General features: G+C 48.4%; 1 long non-coding RNA gene across 1 annotated transcript in view; it reads right to left on the reverse strand.

Moving 5' to 3' along the window:
• LOC130683065 (uncharacterized) overlaps nucleotides 1–19,270 on the reverse strand; it is a 108,534-nt gene extending 89,264 nt beyond the window's left edge. The window contains exons 1-2 of the long non-coding RNA XR_008996698.1: nucleotides 19,195–19,270; nucleotides 18,016–18,127 (exon numbers count right to left, since the gene is read on the reverse strand). This is a non-coding gene — a long non-coding RNA (uncharacterized LOC130683065). The remainder of the gene's footprint in view (nucleotides 1–18,015; nucleotides 18,128–19,194) is intronic.
• Between the last annotated feature and the right edge of the window lie 687 nt (nucleotides 19,271–19,957).

Genomic DNA, 19,957 nt, shown 5'->3' on the forward strand with positions numbered 1-19,957 from the left:
CAACTCAGTACCAACATACACATGAAAGGATTCTAAGCTTCATAAAACACTGAAAGTCCCCGAAAGTTTTATGAAAGCACATCAGAGATTCTACTTCAGCAGTGCTATTCTAATAGTTGAGAGAGAAGTAGCTTGACACTAGATCTCTGAGCTGTTATCAGCAAGGGTAGGGTAGTGCACTGGACAGAGCAGTCCGTCCCCACATCGGTACACCCGCGGGCCTCGGCTACTCGTCGCGAAGGCTGACTCTGGCCACGGGGCTTCCCGGAGGGGACGGACACCCCCAAACCCAGATGGAAGCAGCGGAAGACATATCACCGAACTCACAAAGTCTGGGGCCTTTCCAGCAAAAGTAACTATTCAACCCAACACCGAACCAAAACAGAACAGAGACACCAGCCGTAAAACGCGCGTGGCGCCACCGTACTCACTGGACAGCTGCTTCTGGAGCTCCCGCACCAGTGCGGCCGTCTGCTGCTGCTGCTGGCTTGGTCGGGGGACCTGCGGGAGACACAGGGGCAGGAGGTGGGGGCGCGTCAGCCCACGGCGTCCCCTGCGAGCAGATGCCGCGCGTCCCGTGGGTCGGTACCACGCTCTGACACTTGCAGACAGGGGCATCGCTTCTGTGCCCGCCAGCCCACGTCCACACCCTGGCATGAACCTGGGCCCCAGCAAAAGAGCCTCATCCATTCAAACCCGACTCTCCCAGGGGTCACTTAGCATTTACTTGAGGAGGCTTGTCGTAGGAGTCCACACCCCAGCAATGGCCTCCTGGTGCAGATATCCTCACCACCTTACCCGTCCCCAGTTGGCTAGTTAGTAACATATTATAAACCATTTTCACTGACAAAAATGAAAAACTCCCTGGCTGGAGGATTTGTTCAGGCACCACAGGCTTGCCTTGCATGAGTGGAGAACGAGGATCTGCGGGGGAAGCGTGTGGCCCTAGGTCTAGGACCCAGGTCAGTTGGGGCTGAGCTCTCACTGGAGGGGGGAGATCAATAAAGCCCTCTCACAGCGTGATGTCTCCAGGGCGTAGCTGGGGCGAGCCTGGGGAGGCACCAAGGGCGCTGAAACTTCCAGGGGGCGCTCCCTTCCGGGCCGTGCAAGTGCAGGATTGGTAGGAAACACCAGGACTAGGGCACAACAGGAGGGCCTAGGAGCCCTCCTTCCATCTTTATCACAATCCAGTACTATCCTTAACTGGAAAGAATGGCTTCCAAATATTTTGAATATTTGTAAATAACAGATTCTAAACTGTCAGATGCAAAGATGTGTGATCTTACCATTGGATTAATAAATTGAGGCACACTGTGCATATTTAACACTCATTCAACAAATGTTTAGATGCCTTCTTTCATTTTCACTTAAACTGTTCAAAATAGTGTGATCTTATCATTGGATTAACAAATTGAGGCCCACTGTGCATATTTAACACTCATTCAACAAATATTTAGATGACTTCTTTCATGTTCACTTAAACTCTGCTCAAAATAGAGTAATTTGGGGAATGAAATGTTGCAGGGACCTCAGATTCTGTATTTGGAGGAGCCCAGCAGTAACTAGGTGCTGGATAGCTTCCATCTGTGGGTGTGGGTGTGCACATGTTGGGAAATGGTGGGTGGTCTGATGGGTGGCCTTAAAAGATATCCTTGGGGGGCTCCAAGACTCCACAGAAGGTATCTGCAAGGTCAACACTGTAAGATAAATTCTAGCCGGAATAAGCAGGCAAAGAGAGGCAACAAAGGGCCAGGTAATTTATTTAAATACCCCCGGGTGAGGTTTTGTGGCCTTCTTGTCAGAGGCCAGAGAAATCACACACGGTTAGGAAGGTGGGGAGCTTATGAGGGGTTAGGAGGGGGAGGAGTGGACAAGCTATCCTAGGGGGTGTTGAGAGGTATGATTGGCTAAATGTGACATAATAGTCAATTAGAAACTTTTTTCTTTCCAAGAGGGAGGAGGCTGACATCTGAGTCTTAGTTGGCACATCAGGATGGAATTCAGGGAGAGCTGTCCCCTTTCCATACACGGCATGGACTTTGGGGTCTGGTCTGTTCTCCCCCTATGGCATCTCTCTGTTCTGTTTGCATGTCCTTGTTTTTCCTTTCTCCAGCCTAACAAACACCATTTCATTAATAATACTAAGACATCATTTGCTTTGTTTACTCTGTTTTCATGAATGTACAATGCAGTTTTCCAGAGGCTATTATAATAGGTTATATTGCAACAAACAGAATATCTTCTATTATCTCAGACATTACAGAAATTTTCAAATATGTAAAACAATGTCACCCTCAATTTTTTATTTAAAAAATATATATATTAGTTATAAAAATGTTATTTCTGGTTAATGTACAATGAGTTTAGAGTACTGTGGATAAAATGAAGGTTCCTGTGGCCAGGATTCTTACCTGGCCCTGCTTGGCTAGCTCACTACACACGTGAGGGCAATATGTCATTACTGACTCTCTATAAAGAGCTCTGCCCAGTGCTCTGGGCTGCAAGGCTGCAGGAGAGCAGAGACTGGAGCGGTGGTAGCACCGAGGACAGAGAAGGAGATGGAGATGTCTGGCTGTGCAGACAGAGAGGCCCAGAGGCAGAGACTGGCTTGCTGCATGCAGACTCGCTCTGAGTGGATGGGATTCTAGTGATTGACCTGCCACCATGGGAATAAAGTTGGGTATAACCCTTTCACCCCAAGAACATTCTACTGTCATTTCTTAGGTCACACTGAGTCCATACTGAACATGCCTGGGGCTGAAACCCATTGGCAAGACAAATACAGTACTAAGTACTATTATTTCTGTTTTAATTTCTAGTACAGTAAATATTGTTAGACTCACAAAAGCTCTTTGGGTCTGCAGTAATTTTTGAATTTGAAGGGCTTCTGAGGCCAAAATATTTGAGACCAGCTTCCTTATGCTGACCAGGAGGAAGTGGTGCAATAGACCTACAGACTGCAGAGTTCTCAACTGGAGTGTTTTCCCACATTGGTTTTTCTCAAGGTCACTCTGATACTAATCTTAACTTGCTTTCACCTGTACATGAATATGAGCAGACAGGAGACCCCACTTGCAAGTTCCCTGGACCCTGGAGCATTTACCATCATGGAAAGAGAGGATGTCACCAAGTCCCTGCAGAAATCTTCCTGAAGAACATTTCACATCAAGTCACCGAACTCTTGCAAAACACTAGACCCTGTGTGTGGTTGCAGAAGCATAATACCATGGGGGAAATTCAGAGTCACCCTCTTAGGTTCCTCTCCAGACTTCCTGAATTAGAATTTCTGAGGCAAAATGCTAGAAACTGCATATTTAAATGGTTCCTCTAGGTGATCTGATACTTGGCCAGATTTTGGAGTCAACCCTGTATTGGATTTGGAATTTCTAATTTACCAAAAGAGGTCAGTCAATAAAAGGGTCAACTGAGGTTTACAGGATGTTCTAAAAATCACGATCTGTATATGTTTCACCTTCCCTGCTTAAATGTGATAAATGAAGAGGGAAAAGTTTCTCTGAATTGTCCATACAGCAGATGGTCATGGCTTCTCTCAGCTCTGTGACTTTGCAGATGTCAACCCTTCCTCCTGGAATACCCTTCCTTCCCCCTTCATTCCACCCTATATGCGCCGAAAAATCTACTCATCTTTCAATCATCTTAAGACATTTGAAAAGTGAATCACTGCTCTAGTATCCTTGGTACTATGTAGATGCCTTTTTATCACACACAGTATAACATGACAACTGCTTCTCTAATATTCTGTATTCTGAGTGGCTTGGTAGGAGCTGTGCCGTGCTCCAGTTGCAACCGTACAGCAGAACACAGAGCTCAACAACGTCAGTCAAGTGTAACTAGCCAACTTGATACAGCTGCTCTCTGTAAACAGGTTCTCTGCTGAATTAAAAAAACTACTTAAACATGTATTATTGTGTATTCACACTATTCCCTATATCCCTATTTTGACAACACACGTTTATTCAAGAATAATAAATCTGCTCAATCATTACTAAGGCAAAAATGCATCACTAACTTGTAACTTCTATTTAAATAAATGTTATGGAATCTTTGTCATCTCAGAAAAGCTGACTCCATTGGACTCCCATCCCAGCAGCAGGGGCCAACTCACCAACATAAGCAGGAGGCGGATTCAGTCACCAGAGGGCCTTTACAGCTGGCTTACCTGCTGAACCATTTTCCTTCACTTAATGGATAATGTGCACATTGTTCTCCTTCACTGTGATGACATTCAGCAAATGAGCCATTTAACTACACTTACTCCAAACCGGGTGCTTTCTGGGGTTCTAGGGACATCAGAATGAATAAAATACAGGCCCTGCCTCCTGACAGCTGGGTCCTGAAACCTAGGACCACACAGTCAGTGAGCAAAAGACAGAGCACCAAGGCAACATTAACCTTAAGCCTGCACTGCTAACATCTGACAGAGTCCACGGAGAGTTCTGGGTTCCTGGGAGGAACGGGTACCAGCTCCCGCAGAATGGACCGTGGCACTGCTGGGCCCTCACTGAGTGCTGGGACAGCCATGCCCAGCCACCCCCACCTGCGGGGCAGCCCGCTCAGAGGACCAGAAACCAATGGACTTCAGGGCGTTGGATATATATTTATTATGCAAGATAATTACTAACTTGTATGCAGCCATTTGAAACAAAATCTGTAGTCTATCAGTAAAAAAAAAATTCAAATGTATCTGTCCTATTACCAGAAATCTGTGGAGAATGCCTTCCCCATTCTCCTCGTTGTATAAATTACTTCTCCTTTCTCTTCAAAAAGGAAACAAAAATTCTAAATTCATGCAAAGGAAGGTGACAGTGTCCAGTAAGGTTCACTGGACATAATTTCTTTCATCTGTAAGGGAAAATAATAGTATCTGGCTCATTCTGAATTCCAGAGACATTTGGAAAAATTTCTCAATTCCTCTGAATAGAACACTCAAATTTTTGGAGGACGACTAGACACCAATTTCACATGTGATCTTTGACTAAAAGTTAATTCAATTGTTTAGGTAAAAATCACTGTCATTATGCATATTTTTATAAGGCATTCAATATGATACTGACACAGTGATCAGTCAAATTAAACAGCCAGCATTTTAAAACTCTCTATTAGCATATTTTAAGGTCAACCACCTAGGACACCCTGAGTTTAAGATGAAAAGAAATGACACAGCAGGACAGTGTAAACATGATTTTCTTAAAAGCTGCAAGTGGCTTTAAAGAAAAGATCATGGTCATAATTTAGTTAAGAGTTAATTTAATCATTGCAAGTCATACACGTCAAAACTACTTTTCAAGTCAAGAACAGTAATTTAGGCCAAATCTAGAGAAGCCAAATATAAGTTTCCAGCAAGGACATCCCGTCTTCCTTTCCAGATGCTCTTCTTTTCACAGAAGCAAATGACTTACGTAAGCAAATGAGAACACAGGCACTGATGTTAATTAAGCTGACACCAGGTTTACTTTGTAAGCATGGGCTTTTCTTTACTGTTCTTGCTCTTTTGACATAACAGCTGTTTTTTGATGACACTTTTTGAGAAAGAACCAATTTCTCTTCTAAGTTAGTTTTGACTCTTACGTACACTTTTTTATAGCACTGACCAACTTATTTATGTGAGCGTTGGCAATCACTGTCCGTCATGTACCAGCTACTGTCAGTAACGGAACAGACCCACAAGGGAATAATAAAAGCAGCAGCCAATCAAATCCTACAGCCTTTCAAGGTCCACAGCATCCAACTTTCTGCTCTCAAAGCTTCCCAAACATCTCATACTCTTCTTGAATTATGTTCCTTCCCCCAAAAATGTATGCTGGCGTCCTAATCCTCAGTGCCTCAGAATGCAGCCTCATTTGGAAATAAGGTCTTTGCAGAGGGGATCAAGTTAAAAAGACGTCATTCAGGTAGGACGTTATCCAGTATGACTGAGCCCTTATAAAAAAGGGAAACGAGCACACATACACTCGCACAGTGAAAGTGTCATGAGAGCATGAAAGGATGAAGACAGAGATTAGGGTGACATTTCTACTAGACAAGGAATGCCAATGACTGCCAGCAAAACCACCACAAGTGAGGGGAGAGATCTGCAGGTTTTCGCCTCACAGCCCTCAGAAGGAACCACCCTGCCTACACCTTGATCTTGGGAGTTCCAGCATCCAGAACCATGAGGCAATACAGTTCTGTCCTTTCAGCTGCCCAGTTGTGATCCTTTGTTACGCAGCCCTAGCAGCCAATACAGCCTCTCTAGGGCTTCTACTGCTTTCCACACGCAGTGCAGCCACTCCACAGTCCCTTCTGAGTCTGGCCGTGTGGTGCCAGAGAGCATGCGTGACACTCCAGGGGTGTGCCCCAGAACCTAGCAGAATGCTGGCCGCTACTGTACATAGTGAAAAAGCACTTGTCAAACTGACTTGCAATTATCACCAGAGAGTGGCAGGGCAAGTTATGGGAAGGGTGGTGGCTCTGTTACCACTACCACTTCTCCTCCAAAACTGCATGAATCAGAACTCAGAATGAGTCAGAGCTGGCTATTCTTCAGCAGCCAGCTTACTGCGCCACACTCAACAGAGAAGGAAGGAAGGAAGGGAGGAAGGGAGGAAGGGAGGAAGGGAGGAAAGAAAGAGAGAAAGAAGGAAAGAAAGAAAGAAAGAAAAAGGAAGGAAGGAGGAAAGGAGGAAAGAAAGGAAGGAAGAGAGAGATAGAGAAAGACAGAGACAGAGAGAAAGAGAGAGAGACAGAGAAGAGACAGAGAGAGAAAGGAAGGAAAGAAGAAAGATGAAAGAAAAAGAAAGAAAGAAAGGGAAGGAAGGAAGGGAAAGAAGGGAGGAAGGAAGGAAGGAAGGAAACATTGGCCAGTAAAGATACTGGATCTGCTGGAGATGTTTACAATAAATATAAACAAATATATTTATAATGCACATCGTAATTCTTAGGGGGACTAATAATAAAAGGAATAATGTCAAAAGATAAAAAAGAAACGTAAAATTTTTCTAAATATTGTTGAGGCGTTGTGCTATTGCTGTCCTGAGGATATGTAATTAGAGACAACCTTTTATACTTTTATTTTCTTCTATTGTGAGGACCACAAAAGAGGAATAGAATATATACCAAAATATCATGAGAGAGGACCTGAAGAGATAGACCTAACCAGTCTCCCAGAAAAATAATTCAAAATAAAAATCATAAACATGATGATGGATCTACAGAGAAATAAGCAACAGCTAAAGGAGTAAGAACATAGGGCAACTACAGAAACAAAACAATCTCTGGAAGGACTTAAAAGCAGAATGGACGGGATGCAAGAGGCCATTAATGGAATAGAAACCATAGAACAGTAACGCATAGAAGCTGATGCAGAGAGAGATAAAAGGATCTCCAGAAATGAAACAGTATTAAGAGATCTGTGTGACCAATCCAAAAGAAACAATATCCGAATTATAGGGGTACAAGAAGAAGAGAGAGAAAAAGGATAGAAAGTGTCTTTGAAGAAATAATTGTTGAAAACTGCCCTGAACTGGGGGAGGAAACAGTTGCTCAGACCACAGAAGCACACAGAACTCAAAACAGAAGAGAAACAAAGAGGACAACACCAAGAAACATAATAATCAAAATGGCAAAGATCAAGGACAAGGACAGAGTATTAAAGGCAGCAAGAGAGGAAAAAAAAGGTCACCTACAAAGGAAAACCCATATGGCTATGATCAGACATCTCAACAGAAACCTTACAGGCCAGAAGAGAATGGCATGATATATTTAATGCAATGAAACAGAAGGGCCTTGAACCAAGGATACGGTAGCCAGCACGATTAGCATTTAAATGTGAAGGAGGAATTAAACAATTCCTAGACAAATGAACCTTGAGGGAATTTGCCTTCCACAAACCACCTCTACAGGGTATTTTAGAGGGACTGCTCAACATGGGAGCACTCCTAAAAAGAGCACAGAACAAAACCCAACATATGAGGAACAGAGGAGGACGAATAAGAGGGAGAGAAATAAAGAATCATCAAACAGTGCTTATAATAGCTCAATAAGAGAGTTAAGTTAGAGAGTAAGATAGTTAAGAAGCTAAATTTGAACCTATCGTAACCACAAATGTAAAGCCTGCAATGGGAATAAGTACATATCTTTCAATAATTAACCTAAATGCAAATGGACTGAATGCACCGAACATAAGACACAGAGTAACAGAATGGATAAAAAGCAAGACCCATCTATAGGCTGCTTACAAGAGACTCACCTCTCACCCAAAGACATGTACAGACTAAAATTCATGGGATAGAAAAAGATATTCCATGCAAACAACAGGAAGAAAAGAGCAGGTGTTGCAGTACTCGTATCAGACAAAATAGACTTCAAAATAAAGAAACAAGAGATAAAGAAAGACATTACATAATGATAAAGGACTCAGTTCAACAAGAGGACATAACCATTATAAATATATATGCACCTGACACAGGAGAAGTAGCATATGTGAAACAAATACTAACAGAACTAAAGAGGAAATAGAATGCAATGCATTCATTTAAGGAGACTACAACACACCACTCACTCCAAAGGATGGATCCACCGGACAGAAAATAAGTAAGGACACAAAGACACTGAACAACACACTAGATCAGATGGACCTAATAGACACCTACAGACTCTACATCCAAAAGCGACAGGATACACATTCTTCTCAAGTGCACATGGAACATTCTCCTCAATAGACCACATACTAGGCCACAAAAAGAGCCTCAGCAAATTCAAATGGAATGAAATCCTACCAACGAACTTTTCAGGACCCAAAGGTATAAAACTAGAAATAAATCATACAAAGCAAGCAAGAAGGCCCACAAACATATGGAGGCTAAACAACATGCTCCTAAATAATCGATGGATCGATGACCACATTAAAATGGAGATCGAGCAATATATGGAAACAAATGACAACAACAACACAAAGCTCCAACTTCTGTGGGACGCAGCAAAAGCAGTCTTAAGAGGAAAGTATATAACAATCCAGGCATATTTAAAGAAGGAAGAACAAACCCAAATGAATAGTCTAATGTCATAGTTACCAAATTTGAAAAAAGAAGAATAAATGGGGCCTAAAGTCAGCAGAAGGAGGGACATAATAAAGATCACAGAAGAAATAAATAAATGGAGAAGAATAAAAAAATAGAAAAAAAAATCAATGAAACCAAAAGCTGCTTCTTTGAGAAAATGAACAAAATAGATAAGCCTCCAGCCAGACTTAAGAGAAAAAAGAGAATCAACACACATCAACTGAATCAGAAATGAGAAAGGAAACATCACAATGGACGCCACAGAAATACAAAGAATTATTAGAGAATACTTTGAAAACCTATATGCTACCAAGCTGGAAACCTAGAATAAATGGACAACTTCCATGAAAAATACAACCTTCCAAGAATGACCAAGGAAGAAACACAAAATCTAAACAAACCAATTGTCAGCAAAGAAATTGAAGGGGTAATCAAAAAACTACCCAAGAACAAAACCCCTGGGCCACATGGATTTACCTCAGAATTTTATCAGACAGAGAAGATTTAATACCCACTTTCTCCTTAAAGTTTTCCAAAACAACAGAAAAGGACGGAATACTTCCAAACTCATTCTATGAAGACAACATCACGCTAATACCAAAACCAGGCAAAGATGCACCAAAAAAGAAAACCACAGACCGATAACTCTGATGAACACAGATGCAAAAATACTCAAAAAAATATTAGTAAACCGACTTGAAACATGCATTCAAGGGATCATACACCATGAACTAGAGTGATTCATCCCAGGGATGAAAGGACGGTACAACATTTGAAAATCCATTGACACCAACCCCCACATAAAAGAAAAGGACAAAAATCACATGATCATCACCATAGATGCTGAAAAAGCATCTGACAAAACTCAACATCTACTCATGGTAAAAACTCTCAACAAAATGGGTCAGAAGGGCAAGAACCACAAAATAACAAAGGACATATATGATAAACACACTATCAAAATCACACTGAACAGTGAGAAGCTGAAAGCTTTTACTCTGAGATCGGGAACAAGGCAGGGATGCCCACTCTCACCACTCTTCTTCAACACAGTACAGGAGGCACTGGCCATGGTGAGTAGAGGAAACAAAGAAATACAGGGAATCCAGATTGGTAAAGAAGAAGCCAAACTGTTACTATTTACAGATGACATGATATTGGACTTAAAACAAACACGAAAGACTCCACTCCAGAACTGCTAGAACTGATACCGGAACACAGCAGAGCTGCAGGACACAAAGTGAACACACAGAAATCTGTGGCTTTCCCATACACTAACGGTGAACTGAATAGAAAGGGAAATCAGGAACACCACTCCATTCACAACTGCATCAAAAAGAATAAAACACCTAGGCATAAACCGAACCAAGGCAGTGAAACACCGAAACCCTGACACCTATACGACACCCTTCACGGGAGTTAAAGGGGACACTAACAAATGGAAACTCACCCCGTGCTCTGGGCTAGGAACAATTAATATCATCAAAATGGCCATCCTGCCCAAAGCAATATACAGATTTGATGCAATCCCGATCAAATAACCAACTGCATTCTTCAACGAACTGGAACAAGTAGTTCAAAAATTCACATGGAAACACCAAAGACCCCAAATGAATAGCCAAAGCGGTCCTGAGAAGGAAGAATCAAGTGGGGGGTGGGGGGGTGGGGGGGGGTGGATCTCGGTCCCCAACCTCAAGCTCTACTACAAAGCCACAGTCATCAAGACAGTTTGGCACTGGCACAAGAGGGAGCCACAGACCAGTGGAACTGAACAGAGACTCCAGGCAGTAACCCAAACATATATGGTCAATCAATGCACGATAAAGGGACCGTGGACATACAATGGGGAAAAGACCGTCTCTTCAACAGATGGTGCTGGCAAAAACAGGGCAGCTACATGTAAGAGAATGAAACTGGATCACTGTCTAACCCCACACACAACTGCAAGTCTGAAATGGACCAAAGGCCTGACTGTCAGTCATGAAACCATAAGCCTCTTAGAGAAAAACACAGGCAGCAATCTCTTGGACATAAACACAAGCGACCTCTTCATGGACATATCTCCCCGGGCAAGGGAAACAAAAGCAAAAATGAACGAGGGGGACTACACCAAGCTGAAAAGCCTCTGTACAGCAAAGGACACCATCGATAGAACAAAGAGTTCTCCTGCAGTAAGGGAGAATATACCCATCAGTGAGAGATCCGCTCAAGGATTGACATCCAAAACTACATAAAGAGCCCACATACCTCAGCAGACAGAAAGCAGATACTCCAATCCAGAAATGGGCAGAGGACCTGAGCAGACACTTCTCCAAAGAAGAAAGCCAAGTGGCCGACAGGCACATGAAAAGATGCTCCACGTGGCTCATCGTCGGAGAAATGCAAATTAAAACCACCACGGGATATCACCTCACACCGGTCAGGATGGCCGCCATCCGGGAGACCCACAACAGACGTTGGCAAGGTGAGGGAGAGAGGGGAACCCTCCTGCGCTGCTGGTGGGAACCGAAGTCAGTTCGTCCGTTGTGGAAAGCAGTGTGGAGGTTCCTCGAAGAGCTCAAAATGGGAATACCATTTGACCCAGGAATTCCACTTCTGGGAATGTACCCTAAGAACGCAGCAGCCCGGTTGGAAAAAGACAGATGCACCCCTATGTTAATGGCAGCACGATCCACAGTAGACAAGAAATGGCAATGTCCGTCAGTAGAGGAATGCATGAAGAAGACGTGGTACATATACATAATGGAATATTACTCAGCCAAAATAAAAAAACACATCCTACCATTTGCCACAACATGGATGGAGCTAGAGGGTATTGTGCTCAGTGAAATAAGCCAGGCGGAGAAAGACAAGCTCCAAATGATTTCACTCATGTGTGGAGTATAAGATCAAAGAAAAACTGAAGGAACAAAACAGCAGCAGAATCACAGAACCCAAGAATGGACTAACAGTTAACAAAGGGAAAGGGCCTGGGGAGGATGCGTGCAAAGGGAGGGATAAGGGTGGGGAAAAGAACGGGGGCCTTACGATTAGGTTTTATAATGGGGGGGGGGGGCATAGGGAGAGCTGTGCGACACAGAGAAGACACGTAGTGATTCTACAGCATCTCACTACGCTGATGTACAGTGACTGTCATCGGGTTTGTGGGGGGGGCTTGGTGAAGGGGGGAGTCTAGTAAACATAATGTTCTTCGTGTAATTGTAGATTAATGATAACAAAATGAATAAAAATAAAAAAATAAAAGTGAGAAAATAAAAATGGTTTCCCAGTTTACCGTGTTGTGTTCTTTATATACCAGACACAGGACCCAAAACGAGACCAAAGAGAAAATCTGGGCTGTTAGGCCCGGTCCGAATGTGGGATGTTCCTATGCTGAAACCTGGTGGTCCCTCGCCTACGCTTTCTGGGAAGCAAAGAATGAACCTGCCTGCTACCTAGAAAGGGAAGTCATGCGGCCGGACCCTTCCTCAGAATCTGTCACCTGCCTGGCTGGCCATGGCGGAGAAAGCATGTCTGGCTCCAGGCCTCCCAGAGAAGATGGGAAGGCCCGGGGCGAGGGCGGGCCGTGTGCCACGGCAGAGCTGGCCTCCGGGACCGCGGAGGGCACAGCATTGGCCACCGCACCCCGGATGCTGAGCGCGGGCAGAGCCGGCACCCGGGCGGGCTGAGCTATGACAGACGCGGGCACTGCGGCCCTGAACGGTCTGCATGGCAGTCTCGCTGGCCCAAACAGCTGCACGGCCCGCGGCTGGCAGTCCTGGGGGCAAGGGATTCTACTGGGGTGGGCATTGCGGCCACGCCCTGTGACCTTTGGCCAGGGTCTCCTGTGGGCGGGGCTGGTGTGCTCATGGGGGTGGGGGCCCCGTGATGCGTTCCCCCTGGGTGACATCACGGTTGCCCAGGCTCCTATGTGATGCGTCCCCTGGCTGACCAATCAGAGGTTACCCTAGCTGGGCAGATCAGTGCGAGCTTGGCCAGAGAAGGAGTTAGAAGCTCTCCCTAGCTTCATACGCTATTCTCATGCCTGCCTCAAACGAAGGACTTACTGACACGAAACCGCCCTCGTGGGCCGCTATCGTACGGCCCCCACCGGCCCGACGCACGGCCGTGGAGATCTTCACAACCGCTGGGCTCGGGCCGGACTCTGACGCGGAGGACGAACCTATGGACACACCACCACCAGCCCGGGCCATCGTCTTCCGGTCCCCACCGGCCCCACAGCAGGCCCTGGGTATCATCACAACCGCCGGCCCGGAGCCGGACTCGGACGCGGAGGACGAACCTATGGACACAACACCACCCGCCCGGGCCATCGTCTTCCGGTCCCCACCGGCCAAACGCCGGGCCGTGGGCATCAACACACCCGCGGGCCTGGGGCCGGAATCTGACGCGGAGGACGAACCTATGGACACAACACCACCCGACCTGGCCATCGTCTTCCGGTCCCCACCGGCCCCACAGCAGGCCCTGGGTATCATCACAACCGCCGGCCTGGAGCCGGACTCGGACGTGGAGGACCAACCTATGGACACAACACCACGCGCCCGGGCCGTCGTCTTCCGGTCCCCACCGGTCAAACGCAGGGCCGTGGACATCATCACATCTGCCGGCCTGGGGCTGGAATCTGACGTGGAGGACGATCCTATGGACACACCACCACCCGCCCGGGCCATCGTCTTCCGGTCCCCACCGGCCAAACGACACGCCGTGGGCATCATCACTCTCGCAGGCCTGGGGCCGGAATCTGACGCGGAGGACGAACCTATGGACACAACACCACCCGCCCGGGCCATCGTCTTCCAGTACCCACAGGCCCCACGTCAGGCCGTGGGCATCATCACGTCCGCCGGCCTGGGGCCAGACAATGATTCGGAGGATGAACCTACGGACACTACACCACCATCCAGGGCCATCGTCTTCCGGTCCCCACCGGCCAAACGCCGGGCCGTGGGCAACATCACATCCGCCGGCCTGGGGCCGGACAGTGATGCGGAGAACGAACGTATGGACACTACACCACCATCCCGGGCCATCGTGTTCCGGTCCCCCCCATCGGCCAAAAGCCGGGCCGTGGGCATCATCACATCCTCCGGCCTGGGGCCGGACTCTGACGCGGAGGACGAACCTATGGACACACCACCACCAGCCCGGGCCATCGTCTTCCGGTCCCCACCGGCCCCACAGCAGGCCCTGGGTATCATCACAACCGCCGGCCTGGAGCCGGACTCGGACGTGGAGGACCAACCTATGGACACAACACCACGCGCCCGGGCCATCGTCTTCCGGTCCCCACCGGCCAAACGCAGGGCCGTGGACATCATCACATCTGCCGGCCTGGGGCCGGAATCTCACACGGAGGACGAACCTGTGGACACACCACCACCCGCCCGGGCCATCGTCTTCCGGTCCCCACCGGCCCCACGCCAGGCCGTGGGCATCATCACATCCTCTGGCCTGGGGCTGGACTCTGACGGGGAGGACGAACCTATGGACACAACACCACCCGACCGGGCCGTCGTCTTACGGTCCCCACCGGCCAAACGCAGGGCCGTGGACTTCATCATATCTGCCGGCCTGGGGCTGGAATCTGACGCGGAGGACGATCCTATGGACACACCACCACCCGCCCGGGCCATCGTCTTCCGGTCCCCACCGGCCAAACGACGCGCCGTGGGCATCATCACTCCCGCAGGCCTGGGGCCGGAATCTGACGCGGAGGACGAACCTATGGACACAACACCACCTGCCCGGGCCATCGTCTTCCGGTCCCCACCGGCCCCAAGCCAGGCCGTGCGCATCATCACATCCTCCGGCCTGGGGCCGGACTCCGACGGGGAGGACGAACCTATGGACACAACACCACCCGACCGGGCCCTGGGTATCATCACGACCGCCGGCCTGGAGCCGGACTCGGACGTGGAGGACCAACCTATGGACACAACACCACGCGCCCGGGCCGTCGTCTTCCGGTCCCCACCGGCCAAACGCAGGGCCGTGGACATCATCACATCTGCCGGCCTGAGGCCGGAATCTGACGCGGAGGACGAACCTATGGACACAACACCACCCGCCCGGGCCATCGTCTTCCGGTCCCCACCTGCCCCACGCCAAGCCGTGGGCTTCATCACCGCCGCCGGCCTCCTGCCCCCCTCCCATAACATCCTCACGGGCCCCAAACGATGCCGCACGTGGCACCACTGCCGGAGTCAGCCCTACCCCCGACCATGGTGAAGGGCTGGGCACACCACCCCCCTCGAGGCCATCTAGAGCCCCCCTCCCCCTGCCCCAGACAAGGCCTATGTTCATATTCTACTATCCATTAAAATCTTTCCCAAATTTAGTGTGTGTGTGTGTATTATATATTCCCACTAAACCCTGTTCTTGCTAATATGCCTCTGCTCTGTTTACTCTTTCACTCAGCTGCAGAGGAAGGACTCACAGACATGAGTGACGATGTTTTGTGCCACACCTAAAGATGCAACGTGTCCCATGCCCCAGTGACTGGGACGTGGAAGTAGCTGTGCATGCTCAACGCGAGGTCTGCGTGCTGAGCGTTTAAGGGATGACAACCCAGGGGGAGGCAAGTCCAGAGGAGGGAGATGGGGTTGGCTTACGAGGCCCCTTCCCTCTTCTCTGCTACTGCTCTGAGCTCGCCACAGGCTAGGGAATTCCTGCTGTGACACACAGAACCTCTCTGTTCATTCTGGTTTCGAAACATGTTTAGTTCTGTGTGTGTGTGTGTGTGTGTGTTGTGTGTGTGTGTGTGCGCGCGCGCGCAAGTGAGCGTGTACCACTGTCCCTATCGGTCTAAAAGTAACAAAGGGACATGTGATAGAGCGAACAGGTTGCAAACAGTGACGAGAAAGGGTAAACTTTTCCACTAGCCTCTGGGGATTTCCTTGGCAAGTGTTTCTATACAATTTTAGAAAGATTTTGCTGGAAATGTCACTGGGACCACTCTGAACCATCACGGTAGTTAAGGTAATAAGCCAGGACGGGAGAGCAGCAAAGAGCACCCACAGTGTGTCTCCTATGTATCAGGCCAAGGGGTACAGGCTTTACTTCTACCACCTCACTTCATCTCACCATGACTGACGTGGGATGACCTTACGCACCACCTTCATCCATGAGCAAAATGTTACCTCAGAATCACTTCCCTTAACCGAAAGTAAATAAATGCAAGGACACAAACATTCCTAGAATTCCGGCCACCACCACCCAACACTTTACGCTCAGCATCCTTTTCAATCCAAGAGAAACATAGCTCTAAATGCTATACTATTCCATTTCAGATAGACCTCACTCCCATCTAAATGCCTAAATGCACTGACACTCCACCTACACCTTGATAGCAGAGGGGAGCAGTTTCCCCAGGAGCTAGCTGGCCTGCCACCTCAGCGAGCCCATGGGCCACTAGCCCACAGCAGCCCTGCGTGTCCCCGAAAGGTGGCTCACTTAACCTGTGACTACACGTGCTCTCTTGGGAGACGGGCCGCCAAGCAGGGCCACCGAGGTGACATCGGCGCGCAGGCACAAAGACCACCTACTGGGCATGCACCTGCCTCAGCGCCAGCAGGCCAGCCGGGGTGCCCCGTGTGGGGCCTCGGATCTGCCCCGCAGCTCACGCAGCCACCCCAGCAGGGCCAGCCCCGGGGCAGAGCACCCGGAGGGTCCCCGCCCGCACCGGTTAGAGAGTCCAGGTGGCCACCTACCCCCAGCGGACTTGTGCCACCTACCCTGATGTTCCAACCCATGGCCACTCCTCTCAAGACCCAAAGACACAGCTAACTCACAGAAACAAACACAAGGAATCAAGAATGAGAAGGAGACAGAGGAATCACTGTGCGCCTAGTGACGGTATGTTGATAAAAATGGGCAAAATAAGTAAATAAGTAGATGCATTAGGTAGATGGATACATTAGATGAGACTGATAGATAGAATGATAGATTAGACAGACAGATTAGACAGATGATAGATTAGGTGGACAGATGACAGAGACACCTACAGACACATACAGATAGATGATAGGTAGACAGATTGATAAGATGATAGACTAGGTAGATGATAGATGCATTAGATAGATTAGATAGATGATATAGATTCATATAGATTAGCTAGACTCATTGATACAGATACATACAGATGATAGATAATAGACAGATAGGTGATAGATTAGGTAGTTTGGATAGACAGACACATAGATGACAGTAGATAGATTAGATAGATAGATAGATAGATAGATAGATAGATACACAGACAGACAGACAGACAGACAGATAGGAAAGCATAATACTAAACAAAGCTATAGCTCATAACCAGGAGAGCAACGGTGAAAGCACAGAGAAGAACTACAAACACAAAGAAGAAAGAAATCAAGTTTAGGAAGTGCACTAAGGACACAGCTATCAATTATCACACTAAAGGGAAAGACTTTAAATGCTCCAATCGAAAAGACACAGGGTTGAATGAATGGATGAATACTCAAGACCACCTACGTGCTCCCTTACAGGAGGCTCACTTGAGATCCAAGCACACAGACAAACTACAAGTTGAAGGGGTGGGAAAACGTACCCTACAGAAGTCAGAAGTGAAACTGAAAAAGAAAAAGAAAAAAACTTTAAAGATGGCTTGGTAGGATTAAAGACGGCAGGCAGCATGCGAGGGGAGGCAGAAACCTCCTCCGAAAACCACATACATACATACAGTATGGGAATATGACCACTACACCAGATCCTGGAAGAGAAGCAGGAAAGAAGGCTGCCGCGGCAGGCCGTCACCTCAAGGTGGAGGGTGATGTACCAAGGCCGTGATCCAGAGGGACCCCGCAAGCACTTACTTCTTCCTGCACCCGAGCTCAGCGGAGGGAGGAAGAGAAACGGAGCCGGGGAGGCGGGTGGAGGCCCAGGACTGCTGAACACCCAGCCCTGCAGATCTGCTCTGGGAGCACGAACCTACCTTACAGGATGCTCTGGAGGATCGGTGGGGTCGGAAAGCGAAGACGGGCGGAATACTTCGAGAGACTTGACATTGCTGCCACTTGCGGAACACAGGGATCCACATCCGGCCGCTGTGGGACAAAAGAAAGGCGGGCAGTCTGAGAGGCTTCGTAACAGCGAGAGAGCCGCTAAAGGGGCAAGGGTTGCACAGAGCTTGCTTGCCGCTCAGAAGAAAGCACAGGTGCGCAAAACTGTCCCGGTGCACTCTGCCCAGCAGGTGGGGGAACTTTTAGGAGCTCCGGGCGCTCCAGACCCCTGGCTGGCTACGCAGCTCCAAGGCGCCCCCACCATGATATGACTGATACACAACACGGCCAGCTGCACCTTCCTCCCCAACAGCACCGGCTCGCAAACCGGCTGCCCCCTCCATCGCACCGGGCCAGTGACGGGACGGCCCCACCTACGGCAGCTACAGGTGCAAAGCACAGAGGCTTCTCCCTGCGTGCTCCGCAAACTGGCCCCGGCAGTGGAGACAGGCACTGCGGCCGGGAAGCAGGAAAGACCTCTTTCCTCCTGCGGGCACCAGCACCGCTCCTCTGTGACCCCTGCCTGCCATCACCCCAAGGGCTGAGCAGCTCCAGAGAGAAAAGCTTCTGGGCGCTAGAGGGTGCCACCTACAAATAGGAAACGTCAAAGTCAAAGGAACCTGGTAACTGGACTCGAGCAATCTTCGTGAAAGGGATCTCAACATAAAAATCAGAAACATGCTCATGGAGCTACAGCAAAAAATTGCCCCTGTCTCTTGAGCATAATTACCTCTCTCTCTCTCTCCCTCTCTCTCTCTCTCCCGCCCCCCCACCTCTCTCTTTACCAGCAGCACTTTTGAGGCCTTGTTCTGAGAAGGATGCTGGGACAGCCCAGCAGGAACGGGCAGAGCGCTCAGATCCACCCCGGCCGCTGTCAGGGCAGTCCCACACGGGGTCTGACCGAACTGCAATGGGGGGACGCCGCACGTGTAAATCCACAGGAGATAAACAGTGCCGCATGCTAAGCCTTCCCATGAATGGCTAGTGGCTAGGTGGCACCACCGATACCAGGTGATGTCCACATCCCGGGCCTTATCTCCGTGGCAACCTTTTCTCCCTATGAACCTTGAAAGCAGCACATGGAAAGATACTATCAGTCTCCACCATCTCACTTCTCAGCTTAGGCCCGATGTTCCTGCATCACATCTTCTCCTCTGCATTCCAGTTTTCTCGACGGGTTGGTGTCCTGGGAAAAAAAAAGAAAAATTTGAGTAAGAATTTGAATGAAATGGGAGGGGCATACCATTCTGTTTAAAACATCAGAAGAAGAACAAAGACACCCTATAGAACGGGAGGATATATCCATAGATGACATATCCGATCAGGGGCTGCCAACTAAAATACGTCTTAAGTGCTCAGGCGCCTCCACACGCAAAAAGCAAATAAAACCAATCCAAAATGGGCAGAGGACCTGAGCAGACACTTCTCCAAAGAAGAAAGCCAAGTGGCCGACAGGCACATGAAAAGATGCTCCACGTGGCTCATCGTCGGAGAAATGCAAATTAAAACCACCACGGGATATCACCTCACACCGGTCAGGATGGCCGCCATCCGGGAGACCCACAACAGACGTTGGCAAGGTGAGGGAGAGAGGGGAACCCTCCTGCGCTGCTGGTGGGAACCGAAGTCAGTTCGTCCGTTGTGGAAAGCAGTGTGGAGATTCCTCGAAGAGCTCAAAATGGGAATACCATTTGACCCAGGAATTCCACTTCTGGGAATGTACCCTAAGAACGCAGCAGCCCGGTTGGAAAAAGACAGATGCACCCCTATGTTAATGGCAGCACGATCCACAGTAGACAAGAAATGGCAATGTCCGTCAGTAGAGGAATGCATGAAGAAGACGTGGTACATAAAGAAAAAGGAGGACAGAAACCA

Source organism: Manis pentadactyla, chromosome 1, assembly GCF_030020395.1.
Source record: "Manis pentadactyla isolate mManPen7 chromosome 1, mManPen7.hap1, whole genome shotgun sequence".
NCBI lineage: Eukaryota > Metazoa > Chordata > Mammalia > Pholidota > Manidae > Manis > Manis pentadactyla.